Source organism: Protopterus annectens, chromosome 16.part0 (assembly GCF_019279795.1).
Source record: "Protopterus annectens isolate FY-2018-M chromosome 16.part0, PAN1.0, whole genome shotgun sequence".
Taxonomy (NCBI): Eukaryota; Metazoa; Chordata; order Ceratodontiformes; family Protopteridae; genus Protopterus; species Protopterus annectens.
Genome location: NC_056750.1, coordinates 471,388,635 through 471,408,356, shown reverse-complemented (window position 1 = coordinate 471,408,356; position 19,722 = coordinate 471,388,635). Strand labels below are relative to the sequence as shown.

Here is a 19,722-nt window from a genome sequence, read left to right as displayed (position 1 = left end):
TATGATGAACGTAAACCCAATTGCTCAGTTAACTATCAAAGATGACAAAAGTATTTTGGGTGGAAGAATAAAAGGTGTTTTCAGTGACAAAAAGGAATGTTACGAAAGTAAAGTTTATTAAAGTTTTCCTGATACCTTCAGACTCCAGACAAGTTTTAAGTAAAAGCATTAGCAATGAAAACATTAGATTTTATGTCTTGAGATTTATATGCATTCATTTCAGCCATTGGATGGGGTGTATATCAACAGTTTTAAATCCACATATTTATTGGAGAGGTTTTGGAATATGTGGGAAAACACTGAAGTTGTGGCATGTTGGCAGGTATTTCCAGTGTGTGTCAACCTCTGTTTTAAAGATTTTGTTATTAAGGACTGAATAAGTGAACATTAGTGACTTTATTATTTGACGTAATCAAAATGTACTGTAATGGAGGTGTTTAGGTGAAATGGCAGTGGAGTTTTTAACCAGATTGTTTAATGAAATCTTGGAAAGTGAGAGGATGTCTGAGGAATGGAGACAAAGTGTTTTGGTACTGATTTTTAAGAATAAGGGTGATGTGCAGAGCTGTAGTAACTACAGAGGGATTACATTGATCAGTCTCAGCATGAAGTTATGGGAAAGAGTAGTGGAAGCTAGGTTAAGAAGGGACGTGATGATTAGTGATCAGCAGTATGGTTTCATGCTGGGAAAGAGCACTACCGATGCAATGTTTGCTCTGAGAGTGTTGATGGAGAAGTACAGAGAAGGTCAGAAGGAGTTGCATAGTGTTTTTGTAGACTTAGAGAAAGCATATGACAGGGTGCCTAGAGAAGAGTTGTGGTATTGTATGAGGAAGTTGGGAATGTCAGAGAAGTATGTAAGAGTGGTACAGGATATGTACGAGGGCAGTGTGACAGCGGTGAGATCTGCAGTGGGAGTGACGGAGGTGTTTAAGATCGAGGTGGGATTATATCAAGGATCAGCTCTGAGCCCTTTCTTATTTACAATGGTGATGGACAGGTTGACAGACAAGATCAGACAGGAGTCCCCATGGACTATGATGTTTGCAGATGACATTGTGATCTGTAGTGAGAGTAAAGAACAGGTGGAGGAGACCCTGGAGAGATGGAGATATGCTCTAGAGAGAAGAGGAATGAAGATCAGCAGGACTAAGACAGAATATATGTGTGTGAATGAGAGGGAGGATAGAGGAATGGTGAAGTTGCAAGGAGTAGAGGTGGCGAAGGTGGATGAGTTTAAATACTTGGGATCAGTAGTTCAGAGTAATGGTGAGTGTGGAAGAGAGGTGAAGAAGAGAGTACAGGCAGGATGGAGTGGGTGGAGAAGAGTGTCAGTAGTGATTTGTGACAGACTAGTACCAGTAAGAGTCAAAGGGAAGGCCTACAAGAGGGTAGTGAGATCAGCTAGGTTATATGGGTTGGAGACAGTGTCATTGACAAAAAGGCAGGGGTTAGAGCTGTATGTGGCAGAGTTAAAAATGTTAAGATTTGCACTGGGTGTAATGAGGAATAAGTATATTAGAGGGTCAGCCCAGGTTGGAAGGTTTGGCGACAAAGCCAGAGAGGCAAGATTACGTTGGTTTGGATATGTGCTGAGGAGGGATGCTGAGTATATTGGGAAAAAGATGCTAAGGATGAAGCTACCAGGTAACAGGAAAAGAGGAAGGCCTAAGTTAAGGTTTATGTATGTGGTGAGAGAGGACATGCAGGTGGTTGCTGTGACAGAGCAAGATGCAGAGGACAGAAAGAAATGGAAACAGATGATCCGCTGTGGCGACCCCTAACAAGAGCAGCCGAAAGAAGATGATGAGGTAATTGTGAATGAATTTGAGATATAGGAATGACGTTGACATGTAACAGTGAAGTCAAGTTGGAAATTATGCATTTAGCAGGTTAATTTTTATGAGGCACAATGTAATTCAGGTATTTTGTAATGGATAAACCAAAGCATATAACAAATGTGGACAATGAACATTTTAAGTTTGACTATCATGGATATAGTGCTTATTTTCTGTGAAATGAGGGATGCAAGTAGAAAATGTGACTTTTATGATGAGGTTATCATGCTTAGAGAACTTCTGACAATGCTACTTTTGCTAAAAATGAGTAAATACAAGGTAAATAAAATTATTAGAAATGTATGGGATAGGTATTCAGCATAATGGGGTAATGAAAACGAAAATAATACAAAGAAAATATGCTTGCAGGATAATTATTGAATGAAAATAAAGTCAAAAAGAGCTTTGCGAGGAGGAGGAGCTCAATACATGTGGAAAGTGACTATTAATAAAAGACAAAACCTTGAAGAAGGTTTTCTGTGTACATGTTGAATTTAGTTTTGCTACAACATATGAATTAATACAAAGGCTAGTTTTTCATAATACAGAAATACAGGGGATGTTTTTAAATATAGGAACTGCATATGATTAAGAGGGGTATGAGAAGAAAGGTGTAGAAATTATGTAACAAGAAATCTCTTATGGTCATGTAGTAAACACAGGGCTTAGGGAGTAAGGATTTTATCTAAATTAGACAGGTGAGTGTATAGAAGAAGCTGGAAATTTGGGAGGAGAGAGAATATTGGTGATAGATGTAAAAAGAATGATGAGGTATGGCCATTAATAAATATTAATGGTAAAATCAAGAAAAGTTTGAGAATTAAGAAGCAGGAGTTGATTAAAAGTTGTGTGTGTGTGTGTGATCTATCTTTACTGATTGATCGAATGGAATGTTCATTGAATGCCGGTTCATTGTACGTAGACCATCAAAACTGCCATTCTTCAAAAGGCCAAATGATTGCACAGAAGTTCATCGAATGATCATAGTTGGACAACATAAAGGGAATGGAACAGAGTATGTACTTACTGGTAAATAGGGATAAGGAAACCTGCCCTTTCCCCACTGTAGTTTGATCTCAGAGTTGGTATATACAATTAGTGGGAGTGTGTGAGGGGTGCAGCCTCCCACAAAAGGAGGATTTGATCCTCCTTATGTGCGTGGCTGCACCCCTCACCCCCCCAATAAGTTTATAGATATATATATATATATATATATATATATATATATATATATATATAAAACTCCAAAATTGCACTACAGTGGGGAAAGGGCAGATTTCCTTACCCCTACTTACCCGTAAGTACGCCCTCCTCTCCATTCCCTTTATGTTGGCCAACTATGATCGTTTGATGAACTTCTGTACAACCATTTGGCCTTTCGAGGAATATAATATTTGGTGGTCTATGTACGATGAATGGGCATTCGATGAACATTCCGTTTGATCTGTAAACATAGACCTGTCTGTGCATGTGTGTGTGTGTTTGTATTTGTGTGTATGTGCGTGTGTGTGTACTAGAAAAAATATAATTTGGGGAGAGTATTACTTAGTGCACGCGTGTGTGTGTGTGTGTGTGTGTGTGTGTGTGTGTGTGTGTGTGTGTGTGTGTGTGTGTGTGTGTGTGTGTGTGTGTGTGTGTGTGTGTGTGTGTATATGTATATATATATATATGTGTGTGTGTATGTATATATAGATATATATATATATATATATATATATATATATATATATACATACATGCATACGTATACATGTGTGTATATATATATATATGCATGTATATATATATATATATATATATATATATATATATATATATATATATATATATGTATGTATGTATACAGTGGATATAAAAAGTGTACACACCCCTGTTAAAATGACAGGTTTTTGTGATATAAAAAAATGAGACTATAATAAATCATTTCAAAACTTTCCCCACCTTTAATGTGACTTATAACCTGTACAATTCAATTGAAAAACAAATCTGTTAGGGGAAAAATATAAAAAGTAAAAAAACATACAATAAGCTGGTTGCATAAGCGTGCACACCCTTAAACTAATATTTTGGGGTATTTTTATGCCCAAAGACAGCATATGGAGAATTGTTCTGAAACATCATTTAGATTTTAAAAAAATCTACATTTCAACCTCCTTATCATCCTTCTGATAAGGTTTTTGAACAAGTGTTGCATGAGTTGCATGTTTTTCAAAACACAATTTTTAAATATCCTTGTCAGAATTTGACTGAACAACAAAAAATTGCCTTGCAGGTGTTGAAGAATAATGATAGACTGGTGATTAAATATGCTGATAAAGGTGGAGCTATTGTGATTTGGGATGTGCAGGACTATGAATTTGAGGCTTATAAACAATTTAATGATTCTATTTCATAGTGTGGCCTTCCCTTTGACCCTCCTTCTGGGTTTAAGATTTTTATTGATGGTTTCTTGGATAGAATGAAATCTGAGGGTGTTGTTATAGAACCACTGGTCAATTAACATTCTGTGGATGATCCACAATCTCAGTTTTTCTATCTTTTACCGAAAATCCATAAATCAGTAACCAATCCACCAGGCCGCCCTATTGTTTCTGGTAGGGGTTCTCTTATTGTACCTCTATCTGTTTATTTCGAGTCCAAGTTTAAACCTCCATTGGGCTTTGTTCATGCATGAATAAAAGATACAAATGAGTCGCTTTTACTGATGAATGATTTACAGGTTCCTTGTAATGCTTATTTATGTACTTTGGATGTACAAGCATTATATACCAGCATCCGCATGAAGGTGGTTTGCGGGCTGTGAAATACTGAATGCAATATTCCCAAGTGTATTACACAGAGGTTGAATTTTTATTTAAATTATTAGACATAGTATTAAAACATAATGCCTTTAGATTTAAATCCCAATGGTTTTTACGGATAAAAGGTACAGCGATGGGAGCTACTTTTGCACCCATTTATGCTGACCTTTTTATGGGATAGTTAGAATTGCAACTGATTTATGATGATAGGAACCCTTTATTAAAATATTTGATTATGTAGAGACGGAATTTGGATGATTGTTGGGCTGTTTGGAACAGTACAGTGGATATGTGGAAACAGTTTGTTAGTTTTTCTGAATTCTAATGATTTGGTTTGCATTTTTGTGGTAAAATTGATTGGTTTAATGTCGAATTTATGGATGTTAGTGTTACTAAGGCTGTTGATGGGACCATTATCACTAGCCTTTATCGTAAATCTTTTTCCAAAAATTTTTTATTACATGCTAATAGCTGCCATCCTAGACATATTATTGATAGTATCCCTAAGTCTCAATTTTTAAGAATTAGACATATATGTAATTTGGATTATAATTTTGGTGGTGAGGTAAAAAATCTTGGGTCCAGATTTAGGAATAGGTGATATAAACATGATGTAATTGAGTCTGCATATCAAACACCAGTTAAACAATCTAGGATGGTGCTATTTCAGAATAAATAAACAAATGTGTCTAGGGGTAATAATATACCTAGGTTTACTACAACACATGGTACCAGTACTTTTAAGATCAAAGCTGTTATCCAAAAACACTGGCATATTTTGAAGACAGATTCTTTTTTGGTCCCAATTTGGATACTATCATTTTGTTTTTCGCAGAGGGAAAACTGTGGGTGAATATTTGTCTAGTTATACGAAAAGTTGGTCTGTTCCGTCAGGGGTGGTTACAAGAAGGTCAGTAGGTAGCACCTTTCATGGACACTGTACATATTGTAAATTAATATCTAGGACTAAATCTTTTATTTCGGTCATTACCCCCTAAGGTATGTAATTTTAGACATTTGATTATTTGTTCGAGTGAATGGGTAATATATCTGTCTGTTTGCCAGTGTGGATCATTTTATGTTGGACAAATGTCTAGATCCCTTAAACAAATAATTGCCACTTCATGTAAGTGATATTTATTGTAAATGCTTTTGTAGTGCTTTTTATAAACATATATTACAACATGGTAAAAATGCTGAATAAAGGCACCAAACAGTAACTGTAACTAGAAATCCAAAACATAATACAGCACACTTTAGTTTTTTGGGCATTGGCATGGTAGTGGGGGATGGACTGACTCATTTACAGAGACATGAGATTTTGACACATAAGGTTATGTATATGGATCATAAATTTAGAGGCATTATTTAAGTCCAGACTTAATGACCATTGGTAATTTATAGGTGTATGTATTTTTAATTTAGTTTGCAGGTTACAGGTTAGTATGTTTTAGTTTGTAGTGACATGAAATCTTTATATTGGACCTTAAGGTTTATAATATTCACAATATGTAGATACTAAATTAAAATTTCATTTAGTGTAATTCTTTAAATAATGTTGATGTTCTTTTTCAGTGATGTATGGGCTCTTAGGTTTATATTATGTTTGTTTTTTAATGTTTAAATCATGTTTTTTCTTTTTTTTTTTTTTTTGAGATGAGTTGCTGGGTTAGTTGGTTACATTCCGATTGTGAAGTACTGTGTCTTTAATGAATTATCATTATATTAGGTGATGTGTTTGCCATTTTCCAAGTTCACAGTGATGATGCCATGAGGCGAAACCGGTCTGTGACTGAGATTGTGTTCTGCCATTAAAGTTGTTTTTTTGAGCTGATGCCTAATTATTTCATTATTGGATCATTTGGTTGGTGGTTCAGTCCACTTATTTTGAATGTTTTTGAGTGTTGGAGTTGTTATGGTTTACATTTTATCTCTGTGGCACCTGGTATTGTCAACTGTTTTGTTTTGGATTGAAAGAATATATATATATATATATATATATATAAATATATAAATATTTACGAACTTAAGAAACTTTTGCTATTTTGGAAGAAACATAGACGCTAGACTATTCTCGGTGTTTTGGTCAGTCTTTTATTCATTTAAATCACATTTTGAGTGCGTTCATTTGTTGTTAAGTTTTCAGTCGAACTTCATCAGAAAATAACATAAAATTGACCTAGGCTTATTGTTTAACTGGTGTGGTGAGCAGGGGATGGGTTAAGAAATGCCTTAATCTATGAACCTAGGCTTATTGTTTGACTGGTGTGGTGAGTGAGAGGTGGGCTAGGGAGTTAACTAATCCTTTTAAGGAAACTGAAAGTGCTCAGATTTTCATTTGGTCCTGGGGATGTGTCTGCTTGCAGTTGTATCTGCCATTTTAACTCTTTAACTAACAGTAAGTTGTCTGTGTTCCACAGGGGGTCAGCATATCTCTCAATCAATCAGGGGCAAATCTTGACAGAATCAGGGACAAATCCAGAAATAATCAGGGACACTTTTAAAATATTAGTACTATTGATATGACATCTTGAAAGAATAAGAGAATGAGAATTAATACATATTTTCTAAAGTAAAATAAGTCTATAACTTAATTAGTACCACTATTTATTAAGTGTAATTCACCACCTTTTCTCCAAAAATCACCAATTTAAGCAAGCATTAAGAGGACAGAACTAAAATTTGAGTCAAAATCAGGGATGGTTGAGAGGTATAGTCTGTAATCCCTAGGGGATCTGTGACTTTTTCAATTGCTGCAAAACTGGAACAGGTCCTACTATGTGTGGCTAGTGCATTGTAAGGGTCTCACTTCATGATGGCTCACACATGTTCTTTTATCCAGATCATAAGTAGCCTTGTGGTTTTTCCAGTGTAATATGCTTCACATTGACTGCATACTGCAATGTATACCATGTTGGGGGTTTCACAGTTTAAATTGTCTTTAATGTGAATAACCACCTGTATGTGGTGAGATGTGCCTTGGGGGTTTGAATGACAAAATCGCACCAGTGGCATTTCCTGCATTGGTGCATGCCTGCTGCCTCTTTTCTTGTTCGAAAGTGGCTTTGAGGGGTATGCTCTTTTTGTAGCAGAATTCTGGCTGGTTTCCAAGGATTAGGGCTAGTCCTGGGTGCTATGTTGTGAGTTCCCAATTTTTAATGAGGATGTTTTTGACACTGATGGCGTCTAGAGAGATGAGCAAGGGAAACCTTGTGGTGGTGTCCCCTGGTGCGTGAGCTTTTGGGTGGAATCCGTGTTTAAGCATGGGTGGGTCCAGGGTTTCTCTCCTTGCTATTACCACTCCCATGACTCTGAGACTAGATCCTCTGGGTAGTGCCTTTCCAGGAAGAAGTCCTTGAGGCACTGGCATTCGAGGTGGAAAGAATCTTCCTCACTAACAATGCTGCTTAGCTGTATGTACTGCCACGTCACAATGTTCGGCTTCATGAAAGGGGGGGTGCTGGCTGTGGAAATCATGGTAGTTATTTCGGAAGGTGTTCTTTCTATGGAGAATAAATTTGATGGTCTTGGACTGGGGATCCCAAGTTAATTCCAGATCTAGAAACTGGACTTGGATTCCTCTTCCTGAAACTGTGAACTGTAGGAACTGGATGCTGGCTTCAATCTCTTGAAGGAAGGTTTCCAGTTTAGAGCTGGTGCCTTTCCAGAAAAATGGGATGTCATCAGTAAAGCAACTATACAAACTAACTTCCTTGAATCCTTGCAGTTGGGTGAGGGTCTCATCCTCCCATGCAATAGGGATGAGGTTTGCATATGCGGGGCCGATTTTGGCCACCATGGCTATTCCTTGTTTTTGCTGGTAAAGTTCTTTGTTGAATACAAATAAATTGTTGTTGAGCACTACCAGGAGTACTCCCCTAATCATTTTGATTCTTAAACGGGTGAACCGGGTGTGCCAGTGCAGGTAGCTGTATACCAGTTCAATGCCTTCCTGGTGAGGTATACTGGTATATAGGGCTACTACGTCTAGGGTGAACAATAAGTGGTCAGTGGCCTCAATTTTAGTCTAGTGGTGTAGGTGGAGTAGTAGCCATGAGTCCTTGAGGTAGAATTCAGTTTCCTGAACAAGTGCGCTCAGGATGGAGTCCAGTAACTCTGAAATGTGTTCTGTTTTTGTATGTTTGGAACACGCTTTGTGTCTGAACTGGGGGTCAGAGATGTCCTTATGGACTTATATATATATATGTGTATGTGTGTGTGTGTTTGTGTATATAGGCATAAAAATACAAGTTGAAAAAGAGTGGCACGTTTGCCCTGGATAATATTGAAAATCTATAGGGTATAGTTATTGGCACCTTAAAGGTGGAGTTTCTTACTGCATTGCATTAGCTGATCAGGGGTGAAAGTAGGTAAAGGAGTAAGCAGAGGTCATGTCTGTGTATGAATATGCAGTTAGTGGATGAACTGCCTTGGAGGTAGAGTTGTTTGAAGAGGAATTATCTAGGTATGGTTAGGAGAAGTATGAGAGTGGTAGAATTAGTGTAGAAGAGTAGATATGAGTAGCATATTGAGGAAGAAAAAGGCTTGTTATATTGCCATGTAAGAAATGCATGTAAGAAAAGAAGGAAGGGTACAATTAGAAATAAGATAGAAGGGACAAGGAAGGAAGGGTACAATTAGAAATAAGAAAGAGGTGACAAGGAAGGAAGGGTACAATTAGAAATAAGATAGAGGGGACAAGGAAGGAATGGTACAATTAGAAATAAGAAAGAGGGGACAAGGAAGGAAGGGTACAATTAGAAATAAGAAAGAGGGGACAACGAGGTTATCCTTATCTGCCACCTAAGGAGGAGAAGGGAAGGGAGATTCCTTGTCTGTCTCCTAAGAAGATGCACTGGTGTACAAAGGAAAGGAGGGTGGTTGGAAGACTCCTTGTCTGCCATGTAAGGAGGTTGATAAAACAGAAGACTGGAGAAACAGTGAATAAAAGGATGGCAAAATCTACTGTTCCTCTCCAAATGTCCTTAGAGGGCAGAAAGTTATATAGTACAGTTAGTACGAGTAGCCTCCTTATCAGCAACATTTGGGTTCTCGTGTAAGGGCGATATTTGACAGTGGGAGGAGCATGGGAATAAACAGGTGGGGTACAGACAGACTCTTTATCTGGTTCCCATATAGACTATCTGAAGGAACAAAGGGGAAGAAAGGGAAGAGGTATGGATAGGCAGGTGGGATGAAGAGGTAAGTTTGGGTAGATAGGGTGGGGTATGGTAGATGGAGAAATGAGTTGTATGGAATGTGGAACAACAAAGCGTTAAGGATACATTTCAAATAAGTAGTTGATGAGAAGTTGAATGGGGCAGTGTGTAGTGCTGAAAGGAGGAAGGTTTTAAAAGTGCTGTAGTAATATAACTTATGGTGTAAATTTGCTTGAGGTTTGGGGAAGGGAAATGGTGTGTGTTCTATACAGGTTGACTGGAAAAGTGAATGTAGATTATGAGTTAATGATGCAGAGGAGAGTGTAGTAATACTTTTAGGTGATTAGTATACTGTTGGAGAAAGGACAGGAGCATTATGGTAAAGGAAGAAAAGGAGGAGCCTGAAAATGTATAAGCATAATGACTGGGATTGGTGGAGAGCATACAAAGCAGAATGTTGTGAGGCTGAATGTAGCAGGGTTCCTCTGTACCACTCTTCAACAGAATCAGTCCTGAGGACTGCAGCATACTTATCAACTTCCACTCAGTTAGAATTTAGGTGGCCATTGATCTTGTGCAGATGATAACTACCCTATTAGAACACATTTGCTTATTGATTTGTTTGCTGACTGTGGGATAAGGTAAATTCCCACATATGTGTAAACAGGAGCAGCAAGGCTTGCCAAACAGAGGAGGGATGAGTGTTGTATATTAATATGGAGCAGCTGCACAACAGCTAGGAACAGGGACAGCGTTGTTTGCAGTGCCTGCTGTTCTCTTAATTAGCCAAGCTATTAGGAGACCCTATGTAATGAGGTGCACAGATTATAAAAGTAGAAGCTACAGTTGTAGTGCAGTGAAAACCAGCAATGCTGATCTTTCATTGGTATTTTACAGTAATGCATATACAATAAGGGGGGGCAGTCACGTTTTATTCAACCTAAACCTGTGCGCTTAGAAACACAGACCCTCTGTAACAATGCTAAACATGTATGTAGAAAGCCATCATGCAGTACAAAAAACAGTCCCTTCTTACATAAAGTAGAATTTCTTTAGTGGGCAGAAGATGTGCCTGATATCAGGGCATTCCTTTCCTTAGGACAAATGTATATTGTTCTGTGTTTGTGAGACTTTGACTAGGGACGCACTTTTAATCATGGGGATAAGGACCACATGAACCCTGTTTACAAATGAATGACAGTGATATTGAAGAGGTCAGTAAGAAAGAGACCTGCTAAGTATATAAGCTTATAAATTGAATATCCGAAGACTTTAACTGGAGAAAGTGGAGTGCCACAAGTAATGTAATGCAATGCATGGTAGCAGTATTCATTAAATAACGGTGACAGTAAATGCTTATTTAATATCATCAAGACCAAGATACAGTACGATAGTTATTTTATGTATTCTGCTTATGGATTAAAACTGTAAGAGATATCTGTATGCACTTCAATGTGTATACATATGCTTTATTAAAGAACTTGTATAACATTATAGTTCTTCATTATGTGAAAAATTATATTAATATGACATGTTTTTAACATTTACAATGTCATTGAAACTGTCAGCACTTGAATATTTCACAGTTCAGTGTACCACTCCAAGAAGAAAAGTTTGTCTGTTTTTGGAAATGTTATTTTACATGATTATTAACACACTTGCTTATTGTATGTTGCTGACTGTATCAAGCTATTACTGTACATTGTTACTATATGTTGTTGCTGACATTTGGTTTGGATCATTGCTGAAAACGGTCTTCAGACAAATTTATTTAACAAATAAATTTGTTTCTGCCCAGTTGTAATGTTTCAGGATAACTACAGGTGTAGTGAAATAAATGTGATTGTTAAATGATATTCAAAAACATAAGAAGGTCTATCGTAGCCATTACATCTTTTTCAGAGTTGCTTGTAAGGGTAGAGAGTATATTTATTTATTTATTTTATTTATTTATCATCTGTTGACCGGGAAAGTCCGACTAGGACAGAACCTATTTTCAGAGGAGGCCCGGGGAGAAAAGCTCCAGACGCATGTCTTTGGATTGTGGAAGGAAACCGGAGTACCCAGAGGAAACCCACCCAGACACAGGGAGAACATGCAAACTTCACACAGAAGGCACCCCAGCTGAGAATCGAACCAGAGAACCTCTTGCTGTGAGGCAACAACGTTAACAGCTGCACCACTGTGCCGCCCTTCTATCCTTCTATATATATGTGTGTGTGTGTGTGTGTGTGTGTGTGTGTGTGTGTATATGTATGTATGTGTATATGTTCAGATAGATAGTTATATGTCTGTGACAGACTTTTGAATGCCTGTCATATAACAAAACCACTTCAAATCACAAAGATTAAAAAAAATCTATTTATTCAGGGCCCCTCCAGCACCCCCCTGCTAATTATATATGCCATCTCCATTACTGCACTATAGCAGAGAAAGGGTAAATTCCCTGGTCCCCACTGTGGCATGATTTTGCACTGAAAAAAAAAGCTAGTATGTGCGATCAGCTGATTTTCAATCACCTGTCCTGGCTTCTTTTCCATTCAAAATGTTGCTGCTTCAATGTATTTTAGGCATATTGGGAAATGCAACACGTTGGGGAAATCAGAAGAAGCTGAGAATTGAGCTAGAAGGGAAGATGGTGAGACAGGTTAATAGCCTCAAGTATCTGGGAAGGGTGGTTGAGGAGAAGGAAAGTCTGAATGAAGAAGTTAAAGCTCGAATCAGAGGGGCTGCAGCCAACTGGCATATAGTCTCGAGTGTAGTCTATGACAGAAGAATGCCAAAGAAGCAGAAAAGTAAGGTGTACAAGACAGTGGTTCAACCAGTACTCCTGTATAGTACAGAAAGATGGGCAGTAAAAGTAGAACAGCTGAAGAAGCCCGAGGTAATGGAAATGAAGTGACTGAGAAGGGTGGCAAGATGCACACTGTGGGACAGATGAAGAAATGAGGACATACGAGTAGAGGCCAAAGTAGCTCCAATTGCAGAAAAGATCAAAGAGAACAGATTATGGTGGTTCTGACACATATGCAGAAAACCAGAAGACAATCTGGTAAAGAAGATTTGGGACAGACAAGAAGAAGGTAAGAGGAAACAAGCACATCCAGCAAAGAGGTAGATGGATTGTGTGAGGGAAGATTTACGACAGTTAGGCATGAGTGTTGAAGAAGGCAGGAGTGTGGCAATGAATCACGAGAGATAGCAGCAGTTAACACGATACCCTGACCCAATGTAGAAAATGGGGAAAAAGTGGTCTGCTGCTGTTGATGGTATGTATCTATCTCTACATCTAACATATATGTGTGTGTATATGTATATGTGTGTATATATATATATATATATGTGTGTGTGTGTGTCTGTGTGTGTATATACATATATATATATATATATATATATATATATATGTGTGTGTGTGTATGTATATATATATATATATATATATATATATATATATGTATATATATATATATATATATATATATATATATATATATATATATATATATATATACCTGTATGTATATACCTATATGTATATATACATGATTGTCATGCCCAAGGAAAATAGAAAGTTATTACCTCCTATTCCTATTTGGAACTAATTCTATTGGGTATGCTCTCCCTGACTGTTTTCATTTTTGTTTTGACCATTTTGCAGTAGTCTGCTTTTATTTTTTTTTCCATGACCCTAATGTATCTCTTTCCAGTTTCTCAGGTACAGCAGATGTATTACATGTATATATACAGGAGAGCAAAAAAAAAAAAAAAAAGGCTCTGGCTCTTTAGCAAGTAGACACTTCATGCTAGAGCATAAGAGTATATTTTGGGTTTGTATTCCTTGGTGCTGCGGTAGCGTTGTCACCTCACAGTAAGACGCTGTCCGGTTCGATTCTCAGCTAGAGTGTCTTCTGCGTGGAGACATGCGTGAATGGGCGTACCTTCATTGAAGGTTGTGCATCAGAGCTGGTAACTCGTAAAAATCAACTACCAATCATTAGCAGACCGGAGTTCCGCTGTGGCGACCCCTAACCGGGAAAAGCCAAAAGACGCAAACAAATTCCTTGGTTTGTCACTGTTAATTGTGTTTGAAAACACTGTTACATAAGTGCACTCTTTGAAATACATGGGCTCATTTCTAGTTGTATATAAATTGATGTCATCCTTCTGGTGTTGGCTCTCCTACAGGAGTTAGTCTGGGTGGATGAAAATCTGCTTCAAATCTTCTGACTCCTTTAACTGAACTTCACGGCTGCCACCATACATTCTCCACTGTTAGAATAAAATTCTGGGAATCATTTAAAATCCCACTGAAATAATTGCTCTTTTGTACTGAATTTGGACCACAATTCAAAAATTCCCGTACAACCCAATAGTGCTGATGCCATCAGGCAAATCGCATCACGTAAACTTCAGGGACCCCTGTTTACTCCATCATTACCTCATTATTAAGCATCCACTTCTATAATACCTGTTGTGTTATCCTCATTTCCTCTCATCTTCCCATTTCTTACATTCTCTTTCCTTTTATTTCTTTCTCTTCCCTTTTCTTCCCCTATACCCTTTCACAGTTCTGTCTACCTTTCATTTTATATATTGCATAGCTCTTGGTATAATTCCTGTCACCTACAGTGTCTGTAGTAATCAGTACTTTCCAGAGAGCAGTAGAAAACAATATCACAATTCAGCAGTACATGAAAAAGCAAGCATTGCTGCCATTTTTGTGAGGACACCAGGAGGGAGTCTAATTCCATTAATGTAAGATGCTCAGCTTTCCCATAAACAGTGCTTAGGGTTTCTCTTTTTACTTGTGCTTTCATTTTTTTCACCCTTTGGTGGTACAGGAAAACATGAACTGGTTTTGGCAGATGCCAGTTCCTCTAAGATGAGAATAGTAACCTTGACTTGCCATTAGTTCAGGATCAGTTTTTAAATGTATTCTGTTGCCACTCAGGAAGATTAATTCACCAAGGGATTAAGGTCTGGCAACCCATTCTTCATAATAGTCACTGGTCAGCATTGTTAGTGAAGCAACCTTTCACAAATTAAATGGGTAGAATTCTGATGAAGGCAGGAAATCTAAGTATTGTTAAAATGGAAAAAGATTTTCCTTGTGCTAGAAGGACTATAGGTAAAGCAGATAGATTTGCCAGTGATGCTGAACTGTGGCATTATTGCTGGGCCAGAGTTTGTTTTAATATCCTGCTTAGGAGGATTGCCCAGTCTTATCAACTTGCTTGTCTTGGAGACTTCTTAACTTCTACAGTGTCAGAAGCTCAGTAGGATGCTGTGAAGATGAGAATAGTGTCATTGACTCAGCAGGTAGCACACTTCCCTTTGCTGCCCAGAAGATTAGGCAGTTATAGGTTCTATCCTCACATCAGATGCTTAGATTTATGTTTTAATACAGGAACTGTAATGCAAAATAAAGGAAGCTCTGCCTTCCTCAGGTGCTGTCCTTTATTAAACCGAGGTCTCATCTGCCTAAAATTATAATAAGTTTGGTAGATGTTAAATATATTGTGCCATTGTGGTACAAACAAACAAACTCTTGATCTGTCATATAATGTTTTAATCTAATCAGTGTATTGCCAGCTTTGTAATTTAACGTAAACTAAAGTTGCGTATGTGAATGCTTGTTATTCCATGAAGTTAATTGTATTTGGGCGTTTATCATTTTTAATCTAACATGAATAGAAAATTATGCTCTCTAGTTATTTTACAGGTGCTTCTAACTGCTGTCTGATTATAACAACAGCTGAACATTACCTGAGCTGGAGTTTTACTTAGCAATCCATAATGTCTACCAGTGATTTTTATGTCTGTGAAACTAACTTTCACTTTTCTTCAGCCTGTATAGACTCTCATTAGCATACTTTACAGGCCTTCTGCTTTTCTCGTCCTATCTGTGTATCCCCCTCCCCTGCCCAGAGTGTGAACAAAGAAATAAAATTACAGCTGACAAATCTCCTCTAAACCTCCAATTATGTAAGGTAAAGTTTATGCAACTGGAGTACAGTCAGATTACCAGATCAGTGTACTTTATTAAGATCCACCCAACCTTTCCCACTAACAAGTTTGAACTGAGTACAAGCTCTTATTTAGTCCACTCACAGATTATTCCAGTTGGCTCCTTTATAATTAATTGTCTGTAGACTTTTAGTTACAGATTTAGTTTATAGTTATAGACGTGCACACAGATGTTCTTCATTCCACATTGCTGCAGTCCTAACTATTGGGTAGTCCGCTGTCCAGTCGGCCCGAATACCAAAGTATATGGCTGACGTCGGTCAGGGCGCATTAGACTGACGTCAGTACGTCAGGGTACTAATGCGCATGACCGACGTCATATCCTCAGTCTTTTTTGCCGCATGGTCCGATGCAGAAGCAATTTTGCGAGTGCAGGTTGGCGTTCTGAAAGTTTCTGAAGTCAGAGTTTCAGACCGAATCAAAGTTGGCTAAGTACCCCGTTGGGGAATATTTTGGTTTTTTCTTGCCTCAGTATTTAACCGGATGTCAGAAAAAGTGAATAACTGTATTTCTTGTGGGAAACAGATACCTCATAGGGATTACCATACTTTGTGTATACCTTGTTTAGGGCCTGAGCACGACGTTGTTGGATGCCGCTCTTGTGCTAGATTTAACAAACGCACTATTAAGAGAAGGTTAGACTGTGCCAGGTTAGTTTTTGGGAAGCGTTGTAATTATAAAATGCCGTCGGATGCTCCGACGCCCGCTTCGGGCAAAAAGCGCAAGGACAAAGCAGCAAAGCCTAGAGTGGAAGAACCGACAGTCCCTGACGTCGGTTCTTTAGAAGGCTCAGTGGAGCCGGAGGTTCTGCCAGGTGTTTCTTTGGAGTCTCAGGGAGACTTTATTGTTACAGGATGTATCCTCTCAGGAAGTAGGCCAGGCTGAGGAGGCTTCTCAGGTGGCTGTTCTTCCCTCTCTTCCTAAGGTGGTTAGAGCCTCCCCCTCTGTTTCCAAGGCTTCTTTGAGAGGCAGGCCAAGTGTAGCTTCAGTGGGGGTTTCTCCTAGTGCTTCAGGGTCTTTGCCTAGGAAACATATGCTTAAAATGGCAGAGGATTTGATTACTATGATTAGAGGTTCTATGCCCCCTCCTGATAAGAGGCCTAGGGTGGAACCTGAGTTTGAGAGTTTTGAGCACTGTTCGGAGGCTTCTGAGTCTTCGGCTGAAGACTTGCAGGAGTATCCTCCTTATTCTGATTCTGATGTGGATGATTCTACTCCTTCAGCTTCTCCTCCTGAGGATTTTTCATTTTCAGAGACTCTGCATTCCATGAGGGAGCATTTTAAATGGGAAGGTCAAGATTTCTCTGATTCCAGGAAGAGGCTTAGGGAATTCTTGTTTTACCCCAGCATAGGCCTTTAGCTATACCTCCTGTTCTGAATGTGGTGGAAGATGTTTTTGCAGAGGCTTCCCTGAATCCTGATTCTTTGCCTCCTGCCCCAGTTAAACTGGATAGGTACTATAGGGTGCCTGAAGCTCATAAGTATCTTTTAAGAGTCCTAGGGCAGACCCGGAAACTGTCTCTCAGGGGCCTAAATGGTGAAGGCCTCTGTTGTTAAAAATCCTGTTCCTCCTGATAAAGAGGCAAGGGCTTTGGATAGATGGGGAAAGAAAGTGTATACTTCTTCCACTTTAGCCATGAGGGCGTTGAATTGTCAGTTTCACATGTTAAAATATCAGAATTACCTCCTTTCACAATTGAAATCTAAGGTGGATGCTCTGGCAGAAGGTATTGAGTGTAAAGAGTTGCAGGATTTAGTTCATGTGTCTGAACAGGTGGGTAAACATTCCTTGCAGTGTGGTTTTGATGCTGTGCAGGCCTCCTCGAGGGTGGCTGCCACTGGTTCTGTTCTTCGTAGGCATGCCTGGTTGAGAGATCAGAATTTAGCTGAGCATGTTAAAACAAGGATTTTGGATGCTCCTTTGCAGTCTGATGTGTTGTTTGGTTCGCCTGTGGAAGCAGTTTTAAAGAAAATGGAGGACAAGGCTAAGTCTATGCAAACTGTTAAGGATTTTTTGCAGGTGCAGCCTCCGAAGTTTAGTAGAAATTGGCCTACTAAGGGATGGACTTATCCTGCTTATGATTCCCAGTCTAGGGGTAGGGCTAGACGTGGTAGGGGCAGAGCTCAAGGTTCTTTTAGGTCTAGGACAGGGAGTTCCCCTGCTCAGACTTCTGGTGAGGGCAGGGGTCAGTCCTTTCGTAAGCAGACCCAATGACCTGCCTTTTCAGCTGCCAGTACATTCTCGCCTGGCAGCACCTTTGGGAGGAAGGCTGTCTCTTTTCAAAGAAAATTGGGATTTAATTACCCAAGACAGATGGGTTCTGGATATCATTCACCACGGTTACAGGTTTTATTTCCATACCTTGCCTCCTTTCAAAGGCATGCCAGACATTCCTCCTCTACAAAGAAAAGAGGCTCACAAGCAAATTTCTCTGTTGCTCCAAATAGGGGCCATTCAGCCAGTTCCTGTGCCAGAAAGGGGCCTAGGATTTTATTCTCGCCTGTTCCTAGTACCGAAGAAGGGGAACACGTGGAGACCAATTTTGGATTTATCTATCCTCAACACTTATCTGGACATTCCAAAGTTCAAAATGTTGACGTTACAACAGCTTTTACCTCTGCTGGGCAAAGATCACTGGATGGTAACTTTAGATCTCAAGGAAGCTTACCTTCATGTGCCTATAAGACTAAGTTGCAGGAAGTATCTGCGTTTTCGAGCTGGAAATTCTCATTATCAGTTCTCTGCATTGCCCTTTGGCTTATCCACTGCGCCCAGAGTATTCACAAAGGTTCTGGCTCCAGTGATAGCTTACTTCAGGCTAAAAGGAATTCAAATCTATCCTTACTTGGACGACTGCCTGATTCTAGCTCAAGAAAAGGAAGACCTTCTACAGCATTTGGATTATGTCATAGCAGTGCTAAGATGCCTAGGGTATTCTGTGAACGAAATAAAGTCCAGTCTAGTACCCTCTCAAGACATGTGCTTTCTGGGTGTGAGACTGAATACAGCAGCCCAGATGGCCTTTTAACCCCGGACAAACAAAAGAATCTTTCCAGTTACTTCCATCAACTATCTCTTCAGTCCGGGCTGACTGCAAGGACAGTCCTTCAAGCCTTAGGGTTCATGGCATCTTGTATTCTGGTGCTTCCCAATGCCAAACTGCATATGAGGAAGCTGCAATGGTATCTCAAAATGTATGGACACAGCACTGACAGGTTGTGGACACTGTAATTCAAAAAATAACTTGCATTCAAAAGGAATTTTGTGGTGGGCTCAGGAATGTCACCTAAACAAGGGACTCTCTGTGACCCGGCCAGAGGCGAGTCAGATTCTAACGACAGATGCCTCAGACATTGCTTGGGAGCTCATCTAAATGGAAAGTGGATACAAGACAAGTGGCCTGCCAGACTACAGCATCTACATATCAACATGAAAGAGATGTTAGCAGTCCAGTTTGCATTAATGGCTTTCAAGGAGTTACTTCTTCCAGGGCAGGTGTTGATTCTAACAGACAACACAACTGTCATGTGGTACATCAACAAACAAGGGGGAACACATTCTTACCCATTGTGCAGGCAAGCAATGATTTTATGGGAGACTGCGCTCAGCTTGCAACTAACTCTTCAGGCAAGGTTTCTGCCGGGAGCACAGAACTCCTTAGCAGATGTGTTAAGCAGACAAATCATGGATCCCCACGAGTGGAAATTGGATCTTCATGTATTTCAAAAATTGACAGTGTCATGGGGAACTCCAGACATAGATCTGTTCGCTTCTCCACTAAACCACCAGCTGCCAAAGTTTTGCACAAAGAGGTTTCATCACACAGCTTGGAAAGTGGATGCTCTTTCTTTCAGTTGGAAAAATCTTCATGTGTATGCTTTTCCACCTCTGCCTCT

General features: G+C 39.1%; 1 protein-coding gene across 1 annotated transcript in view; it reads left to right on the top strand.

Moving 5' to 3' along the window:
* The window catches only part of TTLL11 (tubulin tyrosine ligase like 11), a 1,746,306-nt gene that overhangs the window by 8,949 nt on the left and 1,717,635 nt on the right, over positions 1-19,722 (top strand). The window lies entirely within an intron of this gene.